At 36.7% G+C, this 25,123-nt stretch overlaps 1 protein-coding gene across 1 annotated transcript in view; it reads right to left on the bottom strand.

Moving 5' to 3' along the window:
- CDH2 (cadherin 2) overlaps positions 1–25,123 on the bottom strand; it is a 228,994-nt gene that overhangs the window by 174,299 nt on the left and 29,572 nt on the right. The gene's annotated exons all lie outside the window — the stretch shown is intronic.

The raw sequence follows: 25,123 nt of genomic DNA, 5'->3' as shown, positions 1-25,123 counted from the left end.
ACTGCCTTTTTTCTCCTAGGAGTTTTCTTCTGGTTTTCTTAATTTATTATTACATACTGGTTTTTGTAATGTTCAGTACTTCAAAAATTCTCATTTTACGCTATTAGCGAAGTCAACATGAATTAAGTTAGCTAAGTTGGGTTTCTCATTTTACTAATTATTGAACTCCATGGTAAGGGGGGGCGCTATGTAATCTGAAAAATTCCTTCCAAGTCTAGAATTCTATGAGTCTTTGATCATACAAAGTATGGTTAACTAAAAAAAAAGTTAGTACTAAGATATAAAACACTAAGAAATAAACTGTTTAAATCAAGACCTTATAAGGCGATTCCACCAAACTTTCTTAAACACAACTCTTCTAGCAGACTAGAGGTGCTTCACTCTTAATGCCTAAGAATATAAAGGTTTATTGCCTATGACTATAAACATTTTCTTAAAACACTTAGTAACTAAAAGAAATTCTCCAGTGGGCCTCATGTGAATTATTTAAGTCTTGTATTAAAAATGAGTAATTTCTAATTAATAGGACACCTTTATCAAGATAGATTTTTCCAGTAAAAAGCAATCTTAAGACTAGATCATGATGAAAGTTTGCAAAAGATGTATTAAGATATGGTAGTCAACAAGGTGACAAATTGTGTTTTGACACTTTTTATATAAGAAATCAATTTTCAGGCCGCAGTTCTGCTTATCTAGATACAAGTGTTAGAAAGCTGATATCCCAAATACTCTAAAATACTACTCCAAATATATAAATATTTTTAAAGATAAAAACTGCTTCAAAGTCTCACTTTTAAAAGCAAATCCTGAACTAAGCATAACAATTCAGAAAGTACAATATATTCCAAAGTGCTTTATTCATGCTGCATACAAATGTATCTGTAGTAAAATAAGAGTTGACAGATCACCTCTCAGGTGCTATGATTATCCATATACTTTTGATAAGCATGCTGCTAACCTGCAGGCTTATTTTCATAAAATGAAGGATTTTATTCAAAACCATTTAATAGCAATCATCTTATGTGATTAAGTCACAGATATTAACTGAAGCAGTATTTCGCTAATACTCAATTTTTCTTTCTTGAATCAAATGATTTCTGTTCACTCATTCTTCATTACTAGAGAGAGGACAGGTTTTTGGATGAACCCAGGAGCAAGCTCTTTTCAGGCTTGTTTGGAGAGGGTTCAAACGCATGGCTCCATCCTGGGTAATAAGAAAAAACCTCAAACATAATTTGGCTTGTACTTTAGAAAGAAAAACAGACACCTTCCTACCCTGGCAGTAATGCTTGGAAGGGTATTGAAGCACAGACTTCATTACACTGTATCGATCTCACTAAATAAAGGGTTCTGAATTTATTGATCAGTTTAGACTAAACCCCTAACTGTTTGCAAGACCATGCATGATGTGAAGCCCTGGTTCACTGAAGAAGGAAGAACAGAAAGCACTTTTGTTCTCAGGCAGCCACAGAGCAGCAATTTACACTAAGTAGAAGATTAACATGATTAAAATAATAGACAGCTTTCAGTTACAGAATGGCGGGAGGTGGGAGAGATAAAACTTATGTGGAATTCAAAGATTTCTCAATTTTAAGAATGATGTAATAACAAGTGAAAGGTAAAATGACCTTTAAAAGAAGAGTATTTTATTTGCATGTTTCTAAGCAGAAAAGCAATTTTGTCTCTAATACAGTTGTTTCCTTCAAATCCCGAAAATGTGCCTGTAGTGATTTCTTTTAAGTCTACACAGCAGTTTCTTCCCCACCCTCGTCACTTTCACTGACTGCTAAATGATGCATACAGGGAGGGGTAAATCCAAGATTAATTTTAAGGTTCATTTTGTACATCTGCTCATTTTCATTTTCATTTGGAAGGACATTATTTTCTCTAGTCAAACTCAATTCTCATTCAAAATAAGCCTGAATGTGCTGCGAATTGATCTTATTACAATAAAATATTGCTGCCAAAATTTACAGCAGGCTTTTATCTCAGAAAAAGGAAAACCACACCCCTTTTTTCTGAAAAGCATGTGTTCTGTTAGCATCCATCTCTACAAATTCAAAGTGTTCTTAATTTTAAAACAAACAAGAAGAAAGCCTAGTTGTTTTTTCTAAATATTAGCCACTGGAACGTCTCTCAAATAGCTTTCTACCTAGTCTTTCACATTCAAGGACTTAAGTATTCTGACCTACTACTCCGATATCTTGGTATTTAAAAAAGAGGAAGACAATGATTTTTGTATTCAACCACTGTATTAATTTTTCTGATATTTCTTAACTCTTTTCAACTTCAAACAAATAAAGTAATTGGTTCCAGTCAAGAGAGAGAAAACTCTAGCCCAGGAACTGAATTCAAGCTTCAGTGCAATTCAAATTCGGGTTTGGCCACTAAATAGCTGTACAGTGCGGCATCTCTAGCAAATCGCTATGCCCCTCAGTTTCAGGATATGGAGTACATGCTGCCTATTCACTGGGTTGGTTCTGAAATTTTATGATAATTATTTGAAAACAGCATTAGACACAAATTTACGTTCCAGTATATGAAGCATTAGAAAACTTTTAAGTTCCTTCCTCTACAGGTCAAGAAGACAGAAACTCACTACAGAGGTCCTTGACTTCTGGTGGGATTCCATTCCAATGAAACTCATTGTAAGGTCAAGAACTGTAAATTGAACGACTGTAGGCCAGGACTGCCTGTACATTATTACACAGTCATTAATTCGCTTAACCAATATTTACAGAGTACCTAGGATGAATAAAAACATTGCTTCATGTTGCTGCTTTATACAGCAACAACTAACGCAAAAACTAATATCTGCCGGCAGTGATTCCAAAGGCAGATAGGAGATGAAATGGAGTTAAAAAAAAATATTTTTTTTTTCAAAAAAGGAGGTCTAAATGAAGTGGAAATGTATTAGGGAGGAAAACAAATGGGGAACTTAACCCAAAAATGTATTTTATAAGAATGGACTTATCTACCCTAACATATTCATGTTTTACATGTAAATATTAAGTGTAAATTCACTAGATTTAAGAAAATACTTTATTTGAAAAAATTGGGGTTAAAAACCCCTAAATCATCATAATGAGCTTTTACTTAGCATTTACTATGTACTGAGGTTGTTAAAACCACTTTATAATTTTAACTCATGTACACATTCTAACAGGCATGTCAGATAAGTCACCATTAGTATTCTCAGTTTTCAATAAGGAAACTGAAGGGGATAATCTCAGGTTTCAATTACAATCCAGTAATCATGACTCCTGATTATAAAATACATAATATTTAAGTTTACATGTAAGAAATATTTTAGGGTGTAGAAAATACAAAAGGTGGTTTCATCATTTTCCTTAATTCTGAACTAAAAATCGTATGAAAATTGAGAAATATGAAAACTTACCTTAAGTATAGTATTTTTTCAGGAAAAGAGTCTATGGACAATTGCATTATCTAACACTTTGAACTGCTGGACAAGGATTCACATTTAAAGAAAAATGTGTTATTTAATAAAAATGAGATTGTTAAAAGTTCATAATTTTTATTCTTAACAAATGTTCTTATTTTGAAGATTACTATCATTACAAGAAAAATGAACTATAGATATGCATGATTATTTGCTATATACTACCAAATAGATATACAGAATAAGACTTCAGCAGAGCAATGAAGGGATGGTTAATATGGCTACATCTCAAAACTTCCAAAAATCAAAGCGAACTATTTATTTGAAACATAGTACACAGCATACCCTAGCTTAAGAAAAATGGCATATGGCCTCTGAAAAAATACGTAATCTTCTATTTACTCATTGGGTGCTTGTGCAAACTCCCTAGCTTTTCTCAATCTGTTTATTGAATCTCTTTAAAATATACATAAAATCCACTCCAACTGGTTGCTATGATAATTAAGCTAAGTAATACATCTAAAAACCTGGAGACATTATCTGGAATTCATGCAAATTGCATATAGTTACACAAGTATATTAAACAAGGTCAGGAGGCTTCTAATCTCCCATCTACAAATGGTTAACTTTGAAAAAAAATACTAATTTGGGATAAATCTCTCCAATTTTCTATTAAATAAGAAGAATGAGTGCCTGCTATCCATTATTTGTTTCAACATTCATCGAGAGTGCTGTGCTTGACACAGAAGACAGAGATGTGACTGAGACACAGGCCCTCCCAGTAGAACTAGCAGTCTGGTGGGGAAAAGCAACTTCCTAAAATTGAAAGGTGGACAGAGGCGCAAGTAGTCAGAGAAACAGATGGGAAAATGAAAAGATATGAAAATGTAATCACATGGTACAGCCGGGACACATCAATAAGGAAGGGTTCCATGTGACGGGGCCTAGAACATCCAGAGGAGTGATGAGGCAGAGATGCTGGAGAGGTGCTCCAGAGCCAGACCCAAAGGTCCCACTCGGCCCAGGCAGCTGGACATCCTCCTCAAGGCACTGCGGACTCATGCACGACTTCTTAAGCAGGAGAAAGACTTGCTATCTGCTTTGTATAAGGAAACCCAAATAGAAGATAGCTTGGAGAAAAATTGTATTAACTTTTTTTAAAAAATGATGAGTACTGTTATTTATAAAATCACTTTCTTTCATAGAAAAAGAAAAACTAATTGTCAAATCATCCTATCCACCAACCTGATTTAGGGGAACTAATACTAAAATCTACTGGGCTTTTCTCCTAGTTCCCACAGGAGTAGTTATGGATTTAGTGGATGGATTCAACTTCTGAGTGGCTTGGAATTTATAAGCTTCCCCATAATAACAGCAAATTAAAATTCTGGTACCATAGTGACAGGTTACTCTAGCCCTATCTGAAATTGGGATATAGCCATCAGCGTGAGGCCCTATGGCAAAGGGAAAATATTTTCCTTATTGTAGAGCAATGGTCAAGCCAATTTACCTATGCAAAAATACATTTAAGATTTTATTTAATGCTGTAATCCCAGCTACTCGGGAGGCTGAGGCAGGAGAAATGCCTGAACCCAGGAGGCGGAGGTTGCGGTGAGCCGAGATCATGCCATTGCACTCCAGCCTGGGTAACAAGAGCGAAACTCCATCTCAAAAAAAAAAAAAAAAAAAGATTTTATTTAATGTTGCTAAAATAATGTTCACTTCACTTTTCAACAAGGAAAATAATCTATTAACTGAGCACCAAGGCTGATTACAATATAGCAATTTAAGCCATGACCAAAAAATCTGCAAATACTTATAAATACAACTACAGCAGAAAAAAAACGGGGTTTATTACAGCTGGAGGTAGAAGTGCCCTAAGGTCACAAGTCTTTCAAGGCTATTTCAAGAATAATTCAGTTAGAAAACTCTTTCATAAAGGGACCCAAATGTGTGACATTTCTGCATTTCATATATACACATAAACTTGGCTGATTGTATGGTTAACATGTTGTGAATCTCTATATGCACAGGCATCAAAGTACATGGATAACACTGGCCAAGAATGACAGTGGTCAAATACTTTGCAAAGCTAACCTATCAAATATTAACGAAAAATCCTAAAAGAATTCTCAGTGGCAAATAGTTTAGATAACAAATAAAAAGATAAAGGGATGATCAATGGCAGGTTGGCCGTCATCCTGGACACCTCCCACATTCCCAGGACATTTGACTAATGGAAGTGGTTAAAATATGGTCAGTATACCACTAACAACAAAATGGAGTCTATGGCAACTCATGATTACACTTTTAAAAAGTGCATCATAAAACTCTGTCAGTTTTTCAAATGTGTAGTGAAAGTGAAATAGGTCACACCAGAATACATAATTACGTTCTGAAAAACTTTTTGAATTTGGCTAAGTCTCATAATCTCATTGCTTATGGAAAATCATGGATTCTACATCAAGAAGTCTAGGTATACAATATAATATTGTCTGTGCACCTAAAATGTCAGATGTATGTGTATTTTTTTTGAATAATGTGGCTAGTGTTCAAAACCTAGTTGACTGCTGACAGGACACAGTGACTCACACCTTAATCCCAGCACTTTGGGAAGCCTCAGCAGGCAGATACCAGAAGTTCAAGACAACCTGGGCAACATGGTGAAACTCTTGTCTCTACAAAAAAACAAATAACAAACAAACAAGAAAACAATTAGCCGGGTGTGCCTGTAGTCCCAGCTTCTTGGGAGGCTGAGATAGTAGAGTCAAGTGAGCTCAGAAGGTCAAGGCTGCCGAGCGCTGTGATCACACCACTGCACCCCAGCCTGGGAAACAGGACAAGACCTTATCACAAAAAAAATAAAAAAAAAAAAAGTTTGACTGTTCAACTGTAATACCTAAAGTTTTGTTTTAATATGCTTCAGTGGCATTCATGAATTAAGGAGCTAAGTGAATGCCGAGTATAACATTAACCTCATGATTATTGAGGCTACCTTCCACAGGATACAAAAACACAAACAGGACTTGGTCACACATGCAACAGGCACCATATTTCTTTTTTTCCGGTAGATATGCCAATGGTACAAACCAAAGGCCTATTTGAATTGCTTTTTTGCTTACATTTGAAAGTCAATTTGTAAGCTGTTTTCAGATGCAACCAACAACAGGCCACACCCATAAGATCTAATTACATCAAACCTTCATATAGTTTGCAGATGTATCCCAGTCCACTCAAAAGAATTAGGCATTATATGTCAAGTAATTTTACCCCTGATATATGCAAACAGGCCTTAGAATTGCTTTGTGTGATCTTCTGGCTAACAGCTACTCCACTGAAAATTATAATCTGTCTTTCAAAGTATCTTTGAATCAAAAGGTGATGCACTGCTAATGCTAAATTATTTTTCTCTGAAAAAATGTCCTTCCATCAGGCTGGCATTTTAAAATCACAGCTGTAAAATTTTAAACTCACAAACAAAGCATAACCACCTGCATATAAAAACCTATCATTAATTTTAAGCCTACACACTTTAATTGTGGTAACTGTCAGAAAACATTTGAAAGGAGTTTGCCTTGATATATCAGGTAAACATGAACTAAAGACAAAATGTCAAAACTTTATTTTCCTTAATGAAAGTCCAGCTTACGATTTCTAAAATGGATGAATATCAGTTAGACTCTAGGCCTAGCTACAATTTGGAAAATACAAATAAATAACTTAAAAACACTGGGCCTGTGTGGTGGCTCACACTGGTAATCCAAGGACTCTGGAAGGCCAAGGTGGGAGGATTGCTTGAGGCCAGGAGTTTGAGACCAGTCTGGGCAACCTAGTGAGCTGCTGTCTCTACAAACAATTAAAAAATTAGTTGGGTGTGGGGGTTGCATGTCTGTAGTCTCAGCTACTCAGGAAGCTGAGGCAGGAGGACCTCTTGAGCTCAGGAAGCTGCAGCTGCAGTGAACTGGGATCATACATTTATCTCCAAAAATTAATTAATTAATTAAATTTAAAAAAAACTAAGTGACTCTACTGTCATGTCCCAGCAAACATAATTTATGTATCTTTTATTATTTATTTTTAGGACATCTAGAACTACGTAAGTGTTATTAGGCCACCAAAGCAGAATTGTTGCAATAATGTGACATTAAGCATAGTATCCCTGCTCTGCTACTTCCTTAGCAGAATAATGAACCTGTCTTGTCTTCCATTTCCATTTGTAAAATAGATACACAATCACTGTGCCTATACCTCACAGACGATTGTAGGGGATATAGAAACCTAATTCATATAAAACACTTTCATATCTAGGACACAGTTTTCAATAAATATTGTCAGAAGCATCGTGATCATTTTGTAGTTGTCTCAGGACTAACAGAAGGACCGTGAGCGTGAGCAAGTCCTGACCAGTCATCAGAGGTCCACACTGCTGCAGGAAAGACAGAAAGTTCTGAGAGACTCAAGGGCTAAGTACTCCCTCCACCCAAAAAGGCAAGGAAAAGGCAATGCTTTTTAAAGTGCAGACAGCAACGCATTATTGGTATAACTTAGAAAGGAATGGGACGGAAAATGGAGAGTATATCACAATCAAAAGTAAATCTCACATCTTGTGAAATACACATGTAAGTGCAGTATCGTGATGTAAAATGTATTTCCGACGTAACATTTTTGACAACTACTGCTCTGAAAGTCATGGGTATATATCTACTCCAAATCAGAGGCACCTGTGAAACTATTGCACCATGCCTAGCTGGGATATAGCAGCCAGAATTCCTTGGCACAAGTCCTGAGAAAATGGAGCGCATCCAGATGTGCGCATGGCTGCTGAGCAGGCCTCTTCCAGGAGCCCTGCGGGAGAGGATTTGGGCTCTGTCCCCAGAGACTGAAGTTGAAAATTGTGTTACCTCCTTAGGGGCATAGAGGGCTGTAATGCTGCCAAGAGTTTCCGAAGTGGAATTAGACTGTGAGAGCAATAACCCCTCTTTCAAAATGGTCTAGAATAGTAAAAGGATTAAATTTCTATAGGAGGGTGAGACTTAAGTTTTGACAATCTCAAGTTTTGATGAGGTACCTTTGAAAAAGCAAGAGTTAATTAAAAATTTAGAATCAGACACATGCATGAACCACACACACTCATCCATTCAATGGAATCTTTATTTTTATTAATAAAAACAGCTCCTTACACCATTTCTTCAGCTAACCAGACGTAACCAATAAACAGTTCCAAAAATCCGAGAGAACAAATGTCATGTAGGACCAATAAATATCACATAATTTATTGGTAAAATAACTTACACCGAAAAGGGCAAAAAAGATATTCTAAGTTCTTTGGTATTTGAAAGTAATGATTCCCTTACAAGTTTCATCTGTTCTAGTCACAAATCTAGAATTGTATCATCTTTTTTTTTCAAAAATACTAAAATATACATCTGCTAGGAACTAAAAAAAAATTGTCATATAGTAAATATTCTGTCAGTTTTTAATAATCTTAACACTCTGAATAACTGTTGTACCCCAACTTTGTAAGAAAAAGAGGCCACAGGAGTAAAGAGGTAGCAAGGTCTCTGTGAAAGCTCACCATGAGTTTTTACTGACACCACCTTCCCGCACAGGGGGGGCAAGTTACAGGAACATTTGATAGAATCTTCACACAGAACATCAATCACTGCAGTGGTGATTTTATATTAAGATTTGACCTAGAAACCCTTGTTTTTCTTCCTGTACTCTCCATCTTATAATATATTTTTATGAAAAAAACAAAATATTACAGAAGACATTTAGAAAAAACTTAGTCCATTTTGAGAGACGGAGAAAATTAAGGATAAAGGAGAGAAGATATTGTTCAAAAAGCATTCGTGAGGTTATGTGTGTGTGTGTGTGTGTGTGTGTGTGTGTGTGGCCTGAAATAGTGTGATCCTACAGCTCAGTTAAAATTTCACCTTACTAGCTGGGCGTGGTGGCTCACGCCTGTAATCTTAGCACTTTGGGAGGCCAAGGCTGGCGGATCATGAGGTCAAGAGATCGAGACCATCCTGGCCAACATGGTAAAACCCCATCTCTACTAAAAATACAATAATTAGCTGGGCATGGTAGTGGATGCCTGTAGTCCCAGCTACTTGGGAAGCTGAGGCACGAGAATCACTTGAACCTGGGAGGCGCAGGTTGCAGTGAGAGATCGTGCCACTGTACTACAGCCTGGGCAACAGCATGAGACACACACACACACACACAGACACACACTATTTTCCACTAATTCTCAAACTAGCATCCCATTTCCATCTTTCTAAATTACTTAACCACCTCATTAAAAATATTTCCATACTATTCTCTGCAATAGATACTACTCTCCTTAACCCTATTTCTTATTTCTCAATAAATTTCTGAACTTGTGTTCACATACATTTAATCTATCAATGAGTATCAAAAGGCCAGGATTCATCAGGCATTGTGCTAGGAATTGGAAATACTGGGCAAATAATTGACACTGTCCCTGCCTTACAGAGGTGACCTCATCTCAGGCTCAGCAGAACAGCACAGCACTAGGGACCCCTTGATCAAAAAGAAACACCTTTTATTTCTCTCTAATGTGATACTTCCTCTTTCTGGCCTTAACCATGAACACCAGACTCTCATTCCCCGAAAAGTCATTAAGTCTGTGCTCACATCCCCACTGAGACCTTTAGTGAGACTCACTATCAGTTAGGATGCAACTCACTGCATGGAACAGAAACTCATCTCATGCTGCCTTACACAATCAATGGTGCTTATCAGCTAACATGACTGAAGGCCCAGGGATAGGAAAAGCTTCTAGATTATATTAATTCAACAGCTCAATAATTTCATTAAGGGCCAGTTTCTTTCCTTCGCTCTACTCTGCCTGGAAGTGGATGATTGACAAGGGTTCTTGTGATTACTGGCTTCCCTGTCTCCAGTCAAGAAGAGAGAGAATCACCCAAGAAAAGGGAAGGAGATGAGGAGAGAAGAGTGAGAGGGGGCAGTATTTCCCTAAACTTGATCTCACTAATCCAAAGGGTTCTGCTGCGGTCAGAGGAACAGGACTCTGATGCCTCATCCCTAGAACCAGAGGTGGATTTAGCTTCTTCTAAAGCTATGGATGGCATGGGAGCAGCAGAGAGCATATACCCAAAACATTAATTGGAAAAATGAATCTCAGGGGAGGCCACCATAGTGTCCTCTATGTAAATGATTTCACACAAAATGTTGTTCACTGACTGCTTATGGTTTTTAAAGTCAACTTCATTTTTACTGTCCTCTCCCAAGTCCGTAACCGCTTATTTCTCCTTCATAGGTCTAGATGACTCGCACCCTATCAACCAATTCTAATTCTCCCTCTAGCACTCAAGCATCCTCAAGACTTGGTCTCACCAAATCATTCACCAAATCTGTGGGGGGAGTCTTCTTCATCTAAAATCTTCCTCCCATGTCAATCTGATCTCACACACATTCTCCTTATCTAACTCTCTTCCTTGTACATCCAAATTGCCCTTCTTGAAATCAGCAATACCTGTCTGATCTAGTTCCTCACTCACTTCAACTTTTCAGGCAAATCTTATGGAGACAGCATGGTGTCAGAAAAAGAATAGGAGAGGAAACCCCACAGACCATTTGCTAATTATATGCTTGCAGTAAATCACTTTAAAACTGTTTACATCTGAATTTCCTTACGATTAACACAGGATTACCACTTTTGCAGGGCTAAAAGCTAAAAACAAAAATGTATAATAAGAACTTGGCACATGTAAGTTGCTTGATAAATAAAATCTATTATCATTACAGAGCTACGCAATCTCGTTTGTTTCCATGCAATTTTTGTTGCTTTCCAGTGCTCTCATATGCTAGATCTTCACTTAACAACAAGTATTCTGGGCAAACAAGGGGATTTATATCTGTATTTGTGCTCAACTGCTGGCCACTATACACCGCAAAACGGAGATGCTACTTCATAAGGGCTACATTTGTCTTCTATCATCATCCATAGGAAAGATTTTCTGGGCCAGGTGCAGTGGTTCATGCCTGTAATCCCAACGCTTTGGGAGGCTGAAGTAGGAGGATGGCTTGAGCCCAGCAGTTTGAGGCAACATAGCAAGAGTTCATCTCTAAAATAAAAATTTAAAAATTAGCCAGGCATGGTGGGTCATGCCTGTAGTCCCAGCTACTCAGGAGGCTAAAGTAAAAGAATCCCTTCAGCTTGAAGCTGCCCTGAGCAATAATGGTGTTACTAGACTTCCGATTAAGGTTAAAAAAAAAAATGAATTGATATTTCTTAATGGCTTAAAGTATACTTGGTAGATGGTTGATGATACCAACTACCTGTTCCCTTCCCTCAGCCTTTCCCCCACAAAGAAAGAACTAAAAATTGCTCAGAACCCATCAAGGTTAAAAAAGGTTGAGCAGCAGGACAAGGTGGCTCGCACCTGTAATCCCAGCACTTTGGGAGGCCAAGGTAGGAGGACTGCTCAGCTCAGGAATTCAAGACTAATCTGGGCAACATGGCATAAACCTATCTCTACAAAAAATTAAAAAATTAGCTGGGCATCATGATGGGAGGAGAATCGAATGAGCCCAAGAGGTTCAGGTTGCAGTAACCCTGATCGCACCACTGCACTGCAGCCTAGGGGACAGAGCAAAATCCCTGTCTCAAAAAAAAAAAAAAAAAAAAATAGTTGAGCAGCAGGACCAAAACTTGAAAAGAATCCTATATGCATTTACTGACATCTCAAAGAAACCAACCAAAGTTGTGTGATCATTCTTGAAAAGAGGATGGGAAAATGAACGTGTACCTTGACTAGCAACATGGACTTTAAAAACCCAGATAAGCAAGGGAATACTGGCATGTAGGGCATGAGAAAGTGGAAGGTGCCCAAAATGCTCAATCAGAAGCAGCCATTCTGAGAAGCAATGACATCATGGGCTGGAGGGAAAGGGCCCTCCAGAGAGGACAGAAGTGAGAACACAATAATCCAGACCGCATTCAGCTACGTATTCATCTCATGATTCTAAGTGAATCACTTCAGCTTCATGGTCTCAGCATTATGTGAAAATGGAAACATCCCCTGTTCTACCTGACTCATAGGGTGTGGGGCAGCTAAATAAAACTTATGAAATTTCTCAAGAAGTATAAAATGCTATGCAAATGTAATACGTTCACAAATAATCAATCTAAATGGCAAAGGTAAAGTGTCTCTTACAAATATTAATGTATCATTGCCGAAATGTCCACGTGTGACCAGACAATCTATCAGTAGAAAGCCAAATGAAGAATGCATCTGTTCATTTCCTATTTTTTAATTATTGCTTGGGAAATAATAAATTATATTTCTTGTTTGAGATGGGTTAAACCCTTAGGACATTTACATATAAAACTACTAAAACTTGGACACTGGAGTATCAATATGAGTGAGAATTCATGCTGTCTACTAATTTGTTAATCATTAGTGGACTGAGAATACCATACCTTAGGTTTATCAGTTTGAGTAGTGTGAGATTATCCCATAAGGGACCATTTTCCTACAATACAAATCCAATGAGATGCTTTAATAAATTTGTCTTCTGCATCAATAGAATATAGATGACAAGTCAACAAAGATGCCATACCAGACCTAAGTGACTGAACTGAAGGAATAATCGCATATATGCATAATGTGAAAATCTGAAAGATTTAATCTCACAAAGAAATTAGAAGCACAAATTGTGTTGAGATTTTTCTCTGGTCATTTCATAAAGGTGGTCCACTATTTTTTTAGCCTTGAAAACCATGCAGAAATTCTACAGAGACATTTAAATTTTAATTTAAATGATTGTCGCAAATTATGCATATTTTCCCCACTACCACAACTAGTAATTGTTAGCTGGGCACTGACATTTTCCAAGGTAATACATAGTGACTTCCTTACACAAAACATAAAACAAGCATCTGTTGAATGAATGTCCAGAATATAAAGACTTCCCAGAACCTGATAATGTCCTTATCAACATTTTTCTCAAATGCATAATACATGCCAAATCTGAGAATAATTTAAAGTTAACTTCTGAAATGAGAGATAAAGTAACAAGGAACTGGCCCTGACTTACAGGGTTTCAAAATATAATCCAACAAGTTGCTAACTAAAGTCAAGAATATCAGGAAGGCTAGCTGACATCAGAATAAAATCAAAGGCAGTATTATCAGGTGTTTCTTTTTTGCCAAAAATGTCCCTGGTCAGATCATAACATGAGCAGTTTAATGAAATGGCCAGGAAGGAGGAACTTTCAGGTCTAGGAATGAACTAAGAAGTACAGTTTATGGGCCACGTTCTTTGCTGTAATCTTTTTTTCCTTTTACCATCAAGTAAGTGAATATCCTTTGTCGCAATTTGTCATTAAACACGTTTATCAGAGTTTACTCATCTCCTCATTTGAGGATCTGGTGAAATAAATATTCAAATATTTAAAAACAAACAAAAATAGTACATACTAATAATGTATACAGACATGCTCTGATCAAATGTTAACACGAATAAATATTTCTTCAATATCTGTTTTAGATGCTGGTAATGTCTATCCAAGGACAGAAAGTAGACTTCTATATAAAAGACAAGAAAAAAGATTTAATTTATAACCTCCAAAGCAAAAATTCAACTAGATTAATATGGCTGACTAAAAACAGAGTGAACATAACTGAACATAATCTGTATTTGTTATGGAAATACACACTAAGGCCAAATATCTAAGTATAGTATTAAATAATCTTTACCAGAATCACTTGGAATTCACTTTCAAAAACACATTTCTTAGGACCCAGAGCTCAAATTCTGGATTGGGGCCAAGGAATCTGCATTTTACCAAGCTCCCAGAATAACCCGTAAGCATGCTAACATTTGAAAACCAACGCTATTGGGTTAAAAAAAGAAAAGAGTTGAAACAAGAGGACTCTGAGTTATTTCCTATACTTTTAATACAGAACACTACAAACGTTGAACTGGAAAAATAAAGACATATAAACAGCCAGCAAAGAATCATGTAACAGTCCATTTAAAAGTTAGTACAATTAAAATATGATAAGTGCATACATCGAAGGGATATTTCCTTACACTAATGAAAATCTTCAATCGAGGTGAAATAATGCATTGTTACAAAGAATGACTGGCTCTCAGGGAGGCGCAGCCGGGACTGACTGACCCAGGTGTAAAGACACACATCTTCAAAAGTGGCTGGCGCTCTTAGTTTCATTCTTCATACAACACGGAGTATGAATATTAGCATCAAAGATGATTCCATTTGGAAAGAAGCCTAAAGGACATTTTTTAATAAATGACAGGAAAGCATTCAAAAAAGGACCTTAATCCACATAGAATAGGGAAAAATAATAGATCAAGCTGCTGGTGACTTTCTCCTTGTAAGTGAGGAAATCCCAACCAGACTGATCTATAGAAGATTTACCAATGAACAATTAAAGAAGCAAACTTTAGACTCTTGCAGAGACACAGTTCAAAACACAAAGGTATTAAAGGCCAAAAGAAAAAAAACTGTGCTCATATGTCCAAACACCATAAGGGGTATATCTCTGTTCTATGCTCTGTAAGTTTAGGAGACAACCCTCTATTGACATAAAAGTCCTCAAGATGAATGGACACTCTTTAACAACTATAGATCTTCTTTAGTAAGATAAGTACATTTTTACAAATACATAACCTTAAATTTTTATTAAAAAGAATGAGATGCATTTTTCAGGGAAGGTTTAAAACAGTCATAACTAGAATTATCTAAATCCCCTTACTTCTATCTTCATGTATCTGCAGTAGGCCTTTTCTCCATTGCCTGACATTAAGAATTCTATTTTAAGAAAATCATAGGCCAAGAATTAAAATATAGTTTTAACATGTGTCTTAAAGTTGCTGGGCTGAAATTCATGGACTACGTTTTATGCATTTAATGAATTAAAGAATGAAGCCAGGTGTGGTGGCTCACGCCTGTAATCCCAGCACTTTGGGAGGCTGAGGCGGGCAGATCGCCTTAAGTCAGGAGTTTGAGACCAGCCTGACCAACATGGAGAAACCCTGTCTTTACGAAAAATACAAAAAATTAGCCAGGTGCGGTGGCTCACGCCTGTAATCCCAGCACTTTGGGAGGCCGAGGCGGGTGGATCACGAGGTCAAGAGACCGAGACCATCCTGGTCAACATGGTGAAACCCTGTCTCTACTAAAAATACAAAAATTAGCTGGGCACGGTGGCGCGTGCCTGTAATCCCAGCTACTCGGGAGGCTGAGGCAGGAGAATTGCCTGAACCCAGGAGGCAGAGGTTGCGGTGAGCCGAGATCGCGCCATTGCACTCCAGCCTGGGTAACAAGAGCGAAACTCCGTCTCAAAAAAAAAAAAAAAAAAAATGTGTGTGTGTGTGCACATGTGTGTGTGAAGGTTTTACTCCATCAATTTGACAGTGGATGTGTGTGTGCGCATGTGTGTGTGGTTTTACTCCATCAATTTGACAGCTTGTGTCATCTGAAACTTGTAGATTTTATTGTATACCCTTCTTCAAATGAGGATTTAAAGTAAGTACTGGCATTAATTCCTAGGGCTATTATGTATTTGGGCTGTCAGTGGGGTCTCCTGACCTTAAAAAATAAAATCTAGGACCTTAAAAAAAAAAAAAACAACCAAAAGGTCTAACATTTATGTTCAAAAATCAATTTTACAAGTGTAAGATGGTAAGCAGTTTGAAAAAAAAACAACTCAGGTTTTAGTTAACCACAGACTTAACGGGAGCCAACAGAATGATGTAGCCATAAATAATGCCAGATCCACTGTGGGCTGCACTAGAAGCCCTGCATCCACATCAAAGGCAAGAAGAATGCCTCTATAGCATGCATCAAGACCCACAGGTACTGAGTTTCGTTGTGGAGAGAACCTCAGTTTCCTCTATTTGAAAGTGAAGAGTAAACAAGCACGCTCAAACATCACTGAAGAAATTGTTTGATGTTTAGCCTGGAGCAGAGGAGATATAAGGAGCGAAGGGGGATTGTGTTCAGGTATTTGAAGGATCTCTAGAATGTAAGTTCCTGCTACAGGGATTTTGCTTGTCTGTTGACCACTATTGCCCAGTTCCTTGAGAAAGGCCTAGCACATGTCACTGTTCAATATTACTTGTCGAATGAACAAATAATGAAATGAATGACCTCCGAGCATAAAAGGATATGCTCGCTCTGTGTGATGCCAAAGGCACCAGTGGGTAAAAATTTTAAAAACATATGCTTCAGTTAAACTTTTTAAGAAATCACTTTTTAACAGCTAGAGCTCTCCAAAGATGGGGCAGACTTGGTAAGAGAGTGATCTCCTCCTCATTTGGGGGAAGGGAGTGGCAGTAGTATTCTTGCAGAAACTGGAAAACCATCTGTCAAGGGTGCTACAGCAATGAAAATGCTGTTTACATCATTGAACACCACAAGGCTTTCATTTTTATCCTCTCTGCCATTTCTGTAGAGAAAACCTTCTGCTGACATAATAGCAGCAAGATAAAATGAAGAGTTTTTTACCATTTTAGGAGTGACTCAACGAAATGTGTTAGAGTGGTTCTAAAAATGCAGGTACATAAAAACATCTGCGGGATGTGTTAAAAAACATAGATTTCTAAATCCTCCTTGATCTTCTTTCTCTAGCCTAGTTGATGATACTGCCTTAGCAACTATCTCCTCTCTTTTGCACCATCACTTTTTCCCTCCCCACTGGATTCTTTGACCTCACTGTACAAACATTAATTCCCATCTTTAAGAAAAATGTCCTCAGTTGACCCTACTTCTCTCACAAACTGACATCCAATTTCTTCTTCTTCTTTTAATGAAAAACTCAATCTGTATCCAGACTGAGTTTCCTGACTCTACCTAACTGTTGAATACACTCAAATCAAGCTTCTGATCCTTGTCCCCAAGAGTTTTTATCTAAGACATCAGTTGTCTCCATGTTACTAAATCCAATGGTGAATTCTCAGTCCTCATCTGAGGGGACCCTTCCACAGCATTTAGCACAGATGATCACTCCTTTCCTTTGAAACACTCCCTCACTTACCTTCCATGACATCACACCCTACTGATTGCTCTCCCACCTCACTATTACTCTTTCTCAGTCTCTATTTCTCCCCTTAACTCTAACTTCCTAACACTAGAGTTCTCAAATGCTTGATATTTAAACTGTTTCTTTTCTTTCTTAGGCTTCTCCTTCTCACACTCAGCTCCACAGTGATTTTATTAAAGTCATGGCTTTACTTGCTGTTTGTACGCTGAGTACTCCTCCCAACTCTGCAGCCAAGCCCTTTCCACAGAACCTCAGATTCATATCCATATGTCTCCTTGTCATCTCTGATCTTCATTTCAACAAATTCAAACCAGGCTCCTGATCTTCCCTATCACAGTCAGTCACATCTTTCCCAGTGCCCAAACACCACATGAAGTCATCCCTGAATCCCCCCTCTCTCCCACATACACATTCAATCCATCATATCCAGTCAACTCTATCTTCAAACATATTGAGAGAATGAAATTAGGCCTCTACCTGACACTATATACAACAATTTAAAAAATAGATCAATTACCTAAATATGAGTGTTTTAAAACCATAAAACTCTTAGAAGAAAATATAGGAGTAAACCTTCGTAACCTTGGATTTTGCAATGGATTTTTTTTCTTTTGAGACAGAGTCTCACTCTGTCACCCATGCTGTAGCGCAGTGGTGTGACCTCGGCTCACTGCAACCTCCGTCTCCGAGGTTGAAGCAATTCTCCTACCTCAGCTCCTGAGTAGCTGGGATTATAGGTGCCTGCCACCATGCCCAGCTAATTTTTGCATTTTTTGTAGACACGGGGTGGGTTTCACCTCATTGGCCAGGATGGTCTTGAACTCCAGACCTCAGGTGATCTGCCCACCTTGGCCTCCCAAAGTGCTGGGATTACAGATACAACATCAAAAGCAAGGGTAACCAGACAAAAAACAGGTAAGTTGAACTTCATCAAAATTAAAAATTTTTGTGCATCAAAGGAAATTACCAGGAAAGTGAAGAGACAACTAATTACTATGGTCTTAATGGTTGTGTCTCCCTAAATTTCACATGTTGAAATCTTCACCAACAATGTGATAGTATTAGGAGGTGGAACTTTTGGGAGGTAATCAGGTCATGATGTCTCTGTACTTATGAATGAAATTAGTGCCCTTACAGAAGAGGACCCAGAGAGCTTCCCTCCCTCTTCTACCACGTGAGGTTACAATGTGATCATGGCCATCTATAGCGAAGCAGGCCCTCACTGAACACTGAACTTGCAAGCACTCTGATCTTGGATTTCTCAGCCTGTAGAACTGTGAGAAATAAGTTTCTATTGTTTATAAGCCACCCAAGCTAAGGATTTTATTGTAGTAGCCCAAAAAGGCTAAAACCACCACCTGTGAAATGGGAGAAATTATTGTAAATCATACATCTGACAAAGATCTAGTTTCCAGAATATACAAAAAATTCTTATGACTCAAAAACATGAAGACAAACAACTCAATTGAAAAAGTATGCAAATAATTTGAATAGACATTTCTCCAAACAAGATATGGAAAACTATATATATATATATATATATATATATATATATATATATATAAAGGTATGAAACGTCACCATTCATTAGAGAAATGCAAATCAAACAACAAAGAGGTGCCATTTCACACCTACTAGGATACAATCAAAATAAATATAAAATATAACAAATATTGATGAGTATGTGGAGAAATTGGAATCCTTGTACACTGCTAGTGGGAATGCAAAATGGTTCATATGCTTTAGAAAACAATTTGATAGTTTATCAAAATGTTAAACACAGAATTAATACATAATCCCTCAATTCTACTCCCAGGTATATACTCCAAAGAAGAGAAAACAGGAACTGAGAAAAATATGCATATACATATACACATACACACACACACACGCACACGCACACACAGGAATACATTCAGCAGTAAAAAGGAACAGGGTACTAATACAAGCTAGGATATGAATGAACTCCAAAATATTATGCTAAATGAAAAAGCCAGACACAAAATGTTTACAGGGCCACAGGAAGGGAAATCAGAAGGAAAATGCTTAACGACTACAGTGTTTTCTCTTTTTTATTTTGAAGTGATGGAAGCATTTTAGAACTAGATAGAGGTGTGGTTGCACAACACTGTGAATGTACTAAGTGCCACTATACTGTTCACTTTAAAATGGCCATTTTACGTTATGTGAATTTCACTTCAATAAATTATTACATTTTTTAAAATTCAGAATCGAATCCCTTCTTCTAATTCCACTGCTACCACCTTGATCCACACCAGTACCTTCTCTCATCAGATTATTACTAGCCTCCTACCTGGTCTCCCCTTCCTCTCTTGCATTTTGGTCTTTCTTCAACACAACAGCCAACATGATCCTGTTTTGAAAGTCAGATCATGTCTTAACCTCTCTCTCCTGAAAGCCTTCCAGTAGATCATTAGCTCCTCCTAGTCAAAGCCCCACACAAAGTGGCCCTTGACTTATCTGACCTCAGGCATGCTTCTGCCTCAGGACTCCTGCATTTGCTGTTAGCTCCCTTTGTCATGCTTCTTCCCTTAATGTGTAAGGCCCTTGAACCATCACCAACAACCTGGAACTATCACCAACCACTGTCTCCTATGCAATGACATTTGCCCCGACCATCCTATTTAAATGCAAAGACACACAGTCTCCCTATTTCCCTTCTCCCTTTATTTTTCTCCATAGCATTTATCACCATCTAACATACAGTATATTTTACTTATTATTGAGTTTCTTTTCTACTCCCCACTAGACGTTTAGTAGAGAAAGCCTAAAAGGATAGAGTAACGGCCTCTCTGATCTTAAAAGGGCAGGTTTTAAACCATTTCGGTGTCTGCTTGCTAATATGTTTGTATGCATGCATGATAGACGTGGAGCTGTGACTTGCTTTCTTTAACACATATCTCCTCGTTCCAAGTTTGTGAGGGAGGAGATCTCAGCTACTCCAAATTACTGAAGGCTATGAAGAACTGCAAAAGAACTTCAAAAAAAAGTGACCACCCAAACTGGCTTATCTTAGTTTGCTGCACTGCATTAAGAAAACTACATCTAAAATACATCAAAAGGGATACAAAAAATTCCAAGTATTAAATAAACTTAAATGATTACAGTTTTAAAAATAAGGATTGAAATAGAAAAAAAAAGAAAATAAGGATGGAAAGTTCTTGGTTCTTTTATTGATATCATATATTTAATTATTTTTTAAAAATAAATGAAAACTACCACAAGGTTTAAAAAACTGTCCACCACCCCTGAGAATGTACATGACGGCATTTCATTTTTTCCTCCTTAAAGTTTATCATCAATATCCAAGAGAACAATCTCTGTCTTAGTACCATTTTCCACAATCAACTGGAAATCATAAAGTGCAAGGGCCCTGGCTGGCTTTATTAACAAGATGTTTATAAACCTATCTTTCAAATTTTTTAAAACATTTACACATTTTATAACAAAAAGATGTATCAAAATAAAAATATACATAAAACCAAAAGCCACGGCATTCGTAACAGATAATTCAAGTCTCTTTCCCGATTCAGTGATACTGCATACAAAAGTACCCATATTATTAAAAAATAGAAGAGTTGTACAGCTGTATAGTCCTACTAAGCTAATAAAAAGTACTTCAGTTCTGTTATCTTAAGATACCATACTGCAGCTTCCTCTGACCATGTTAATGTAGACAAGCCTCAATCAGTAAGCACACTAATCTAAATCAAATTCCATCTAGTTGAAAATAATCATCATGCGCTGCCCAGAGATGGTGAGCATGAATGGATTACTGAAAATATGCATGGTAATTGCAGGTTGCTATTTATGTTGACCAGATTCAGAGGAGTTTACTTAGAGAAATATCTAAGCATGCAGACCACCAATGCAAAACACACAGGAATTTCACTCTTGACATCCACACTAAAAACAGCCAAGGATCCTCTCTGCAATGCCACAGTGTGGTTGTTATTTCATAGTGTTAGATACACTGTTAGTGACAAAATGAAAATGTATGATTGCAGTTATTTTATTTTCAAGAAATATGCTATCAAGAGAGATTTTTTTTCCTAGTCAGTGGAGTGTAAGTTAAACATTAAGGACTACATATTATCTTCCAAAGTCCTAGGTTCTTCCACTGGTAAACAGGTGTGCACAAAATACTAACAGTGACAATAATTGAAAGATGCTTTTTAATTATAAGGAGTATTGCTTAACATACTCCCCAATTCCCAAACATATCTAGTTAACACACAAGTCACGATGGTAAGTGGGGAATAAAGACCGGCTCTAAAATAAAGTGGCCACAAGACACCTGGATATTTAGGCTGGATCCCTTTGTCAGTGTTATACCGTAAGAGTTTTTTATCATCACCGTTATCAGAACTAAATTGGAAATCAGGAAACCTGGACTCTAATTCCAGGTCTGCTGCTAACAATCTAAAGAGCTATATAATCACATATACACCATGAAATACTATGCAATCATAAAAAAGAATGAGTTCATGTCCTTTGCAGGGACATGGATGAAGCTGGAAGCCATCATTCTCAGCAAAGTAACACAGGAACGGAAAACCAAATACTGCATGTTCTCACTCATAAATGGGAATGGAAAAATGAGAACACAGGGACACAGGGAGGAGAACAACACTCACTGGGGTCTGTCGGGGGGTGGGTGGCAAGGGGAGGAAAGTATTAAGACAAATACCTAATGAATATGGGGCTTAAAACGTACAGGACAGGTTGATAGGTGCAGCAAACCACCATGGAACACGTATACCTACATAACAAACCTGCACATTCCGCACATGTTTCCCAGAACTTAAAGTAAAATTTTTTTAAAAAAGAGCTATATAATCATGGGAAAAGCCTAAATCTCTATGAGCTCTAATTTGCTTATTTTTAAAATGAAGACGTTGGCCATAAATGCTTTTAAAGCAGAATAGAAAAATGAAAAGTAAAAATGACTACCTAAACATACCAAAATTGATCCTAATTTATAAAGGCAAACATATACACCAAAGGATAAAAAAGGAATGATTTTCACCAAAGGGGAAAGAGCAAAATGAGAATACATTATGAAAGTAAACAGTGATGAGATGCTGAAAAGAACTAACATACAAGCCTTGTAATAAAGAATGCTACTACATGCAAAGAAAAAAGATACTGTCAAAGTCTACATTCCCTTTGACCTAGTAATTATACTTTGGAACACAAATCCCCAAAGAAAATATCCCTGAAGAAAAATCAAAGATCTCTAAAAAGAATCTCCATAGCAGCACTATTTATAAGAGAAGAAAATTAGAAACAACCTGTATGTTCAAAAATAGAGGCACAGTTAAGAAGAATCTGGTTTTGCTAACTAAATGGGACAAAGGCCTACATAGCCATTTTTTAAAAAACAGAACTATCTTCAAAGAGTGGATATATTCATGTGATACTACATGAAATATAAAGGTTGATCACAACTCTCTATGATTTCACAAAAAACATACAGTTAAAAACTAGAAGATAAATGGAAGGGGTACAATTAGTTCTTTGAATTTGTTATTTTGGTAGAATTCATTACACTTGCAAAATACAAAAGGGGAATGGGGAGGAGAGAATGCTCTTTAAACTACAGTCCAGTTTGTACATTTCATGCTTATATAATTTTCTAATATGACTAATACCAACTTATGTCTCTACCTTACATTCAATGTTCTTCAAGCACTTCCGCAAAGATTATGTTAATTGTTTGAAAAATAATCAGCATTCATGGTACCAATACATCAACATATTAAACTTTTATACAATGTCTAGTGTGTCAGATGTATCCTATGAAAGTATATTGTACATATTGGTAAGCCATTGCCATCCTGTCCCCAGATGCCATCAACGGGAAATTAAAGGGAGCATCCAGAGTTAGGAGTTATGATTCCAATAGGGTCTTGGACTCTAAAGTCAACCAAAATATGGTAGAACATGCTATGAGGTGAATGCCTTGGAAAACTGTCACATACCTCTTATGTACAATTTTACTGCTTTCCCTAAACACTACAGGCAACAAAGTGATGGCAAAAGTAATCACTCTGGTTGGCCTGGCAATATATCCCTTTCAGCTGTGGCACATATATAGTACACAGATTTACTGCAGTACACAGAATTCATAGATATAATTATGGTGTGGTATTTGGCTTCAGTGTATAGCTACAGCATATCCTTCTACTAAAAACTCCAAAAATATATAAAAGGTAAATACCTAGAATTATCCTACATAGCAATTCTCCAAAAGAAACATTAACTGGTGATAACACACTGTGTTGAATAGAAATGCTGATGTTCCACAAAAGCCTGTGTAAGTTTTCTTCCTTCCAAAAAGTTGTTTTTTTTTCCTACTAATCAATATTTTAAACAGTATGTTTCAAGCTTTAAGATGCTGGTATTGTTTAACATATTCTGAGAATGATAAAGAAAAAAGTAATGGTATCATGTGAAAAACTGTTAAAAAAAAAAAAAAAAAAAAAAAAAAGGCTAAAACCTAAAATTGGGAACAAGTAGATATACCAAAACTGTAAAAATCCACCAAAGACCACTACACACGCTTTTCTCAGTGATGGCTAGAGCACAAAGTAAAAAATATTTTCAATCTTTTTCACATTTACAGCTTTAGCAAAAATCCTGTTTCTAGTTATCCTAAAAAGACACTGGCAGAAAGCTATGTCCAATTTCTACTGTCACCAGCATTATCTAATAATGTGAAAACAGGCTATCATTTTCAAAACTATTCAACATGCCAAAGTAATTAATCTTAAATCAATGGCTGCTAGTGGCACACCATGTGTTTATTTGTAAACAACAAATTATAAGCTTTTAGAAAATGAAATTACCCATTTAAAAATGAATCTCAAAAATATACTGCAGAAATGCAACAAATTCTACTTTTTGTATCTATATGAATTACTCTACAGAATCACATCAATATATTTTATACACATTTACAGGTCATACAAGCTCTAGGGTGACAAATAATAACTTATAGATTTAAAGAAAATGGCACACACACAGAAGAACTCCAAAAGTCATATTAAGTTAAAGAAAGGCTGTACACTGATTTAAATTAAACCTCCATTACCCACCAGATGAGACAGCAATTCCGTACTGAGACAGACTAATTCAAACATTCACCCATTAAAATACCATGTAATGAGTCAGGGACAAGAGCATGACTTAAAAAATTTAAAAATCAACTTCAGAAAGATAGCATAGGTGTGAGCAAATCCTAATTTAAATAGAAATTAAAATAAAATGTAACCTGTACCCAAGAACTTTAGCAGCTAAGAGTCCATTTACATTTCAAAGTCCTCTGTCTATGGTATTCTTAAGTACTGTACCACTAAGGTTTGTCAGTACTGTGGAAACACTTCAATTAAGGCTGTGTGGAAGAGCTCTGTGTAAATTAATTAGTTGAGGTTACACAGATTTTCTAAAAGCATCTCTCTAAAACAGCCTCAGAGATATGCAAGATTTGTGGGGAATTAAAATTTAAATACAACTTACTAATCAATTTTTCTTGCTTTCACATTTCAATGACATTTTGAGTAATAATAAATAAGTCCATGAAAATACTACTAACCAAAATTTTATTTGCTTTCAATTAGAGCTAAAGGAAAGGA

The sequence above is a fragment of the Aotus nancymaae genome, unplaced genomic scaffold (assembly GCF_030222135.1).
Source record: "Aotus nancymaae isolate 86718 unplaced genomic scaffold, 86718_ANA_hifiasm-v0.15.2.pri h1tg000020l, whole genome shotgun sequence".
NCBI lineage: Eukaryota > Metazoa > Chordata > Mammalia > Primates > Aotidae > Aotus > Aotus nancymaae.
The sequence above is the reverse complement of the archived record's forward strand: the minus strand, read 5'-3'. Positions and strand labels throughout refer to the sequence as shown.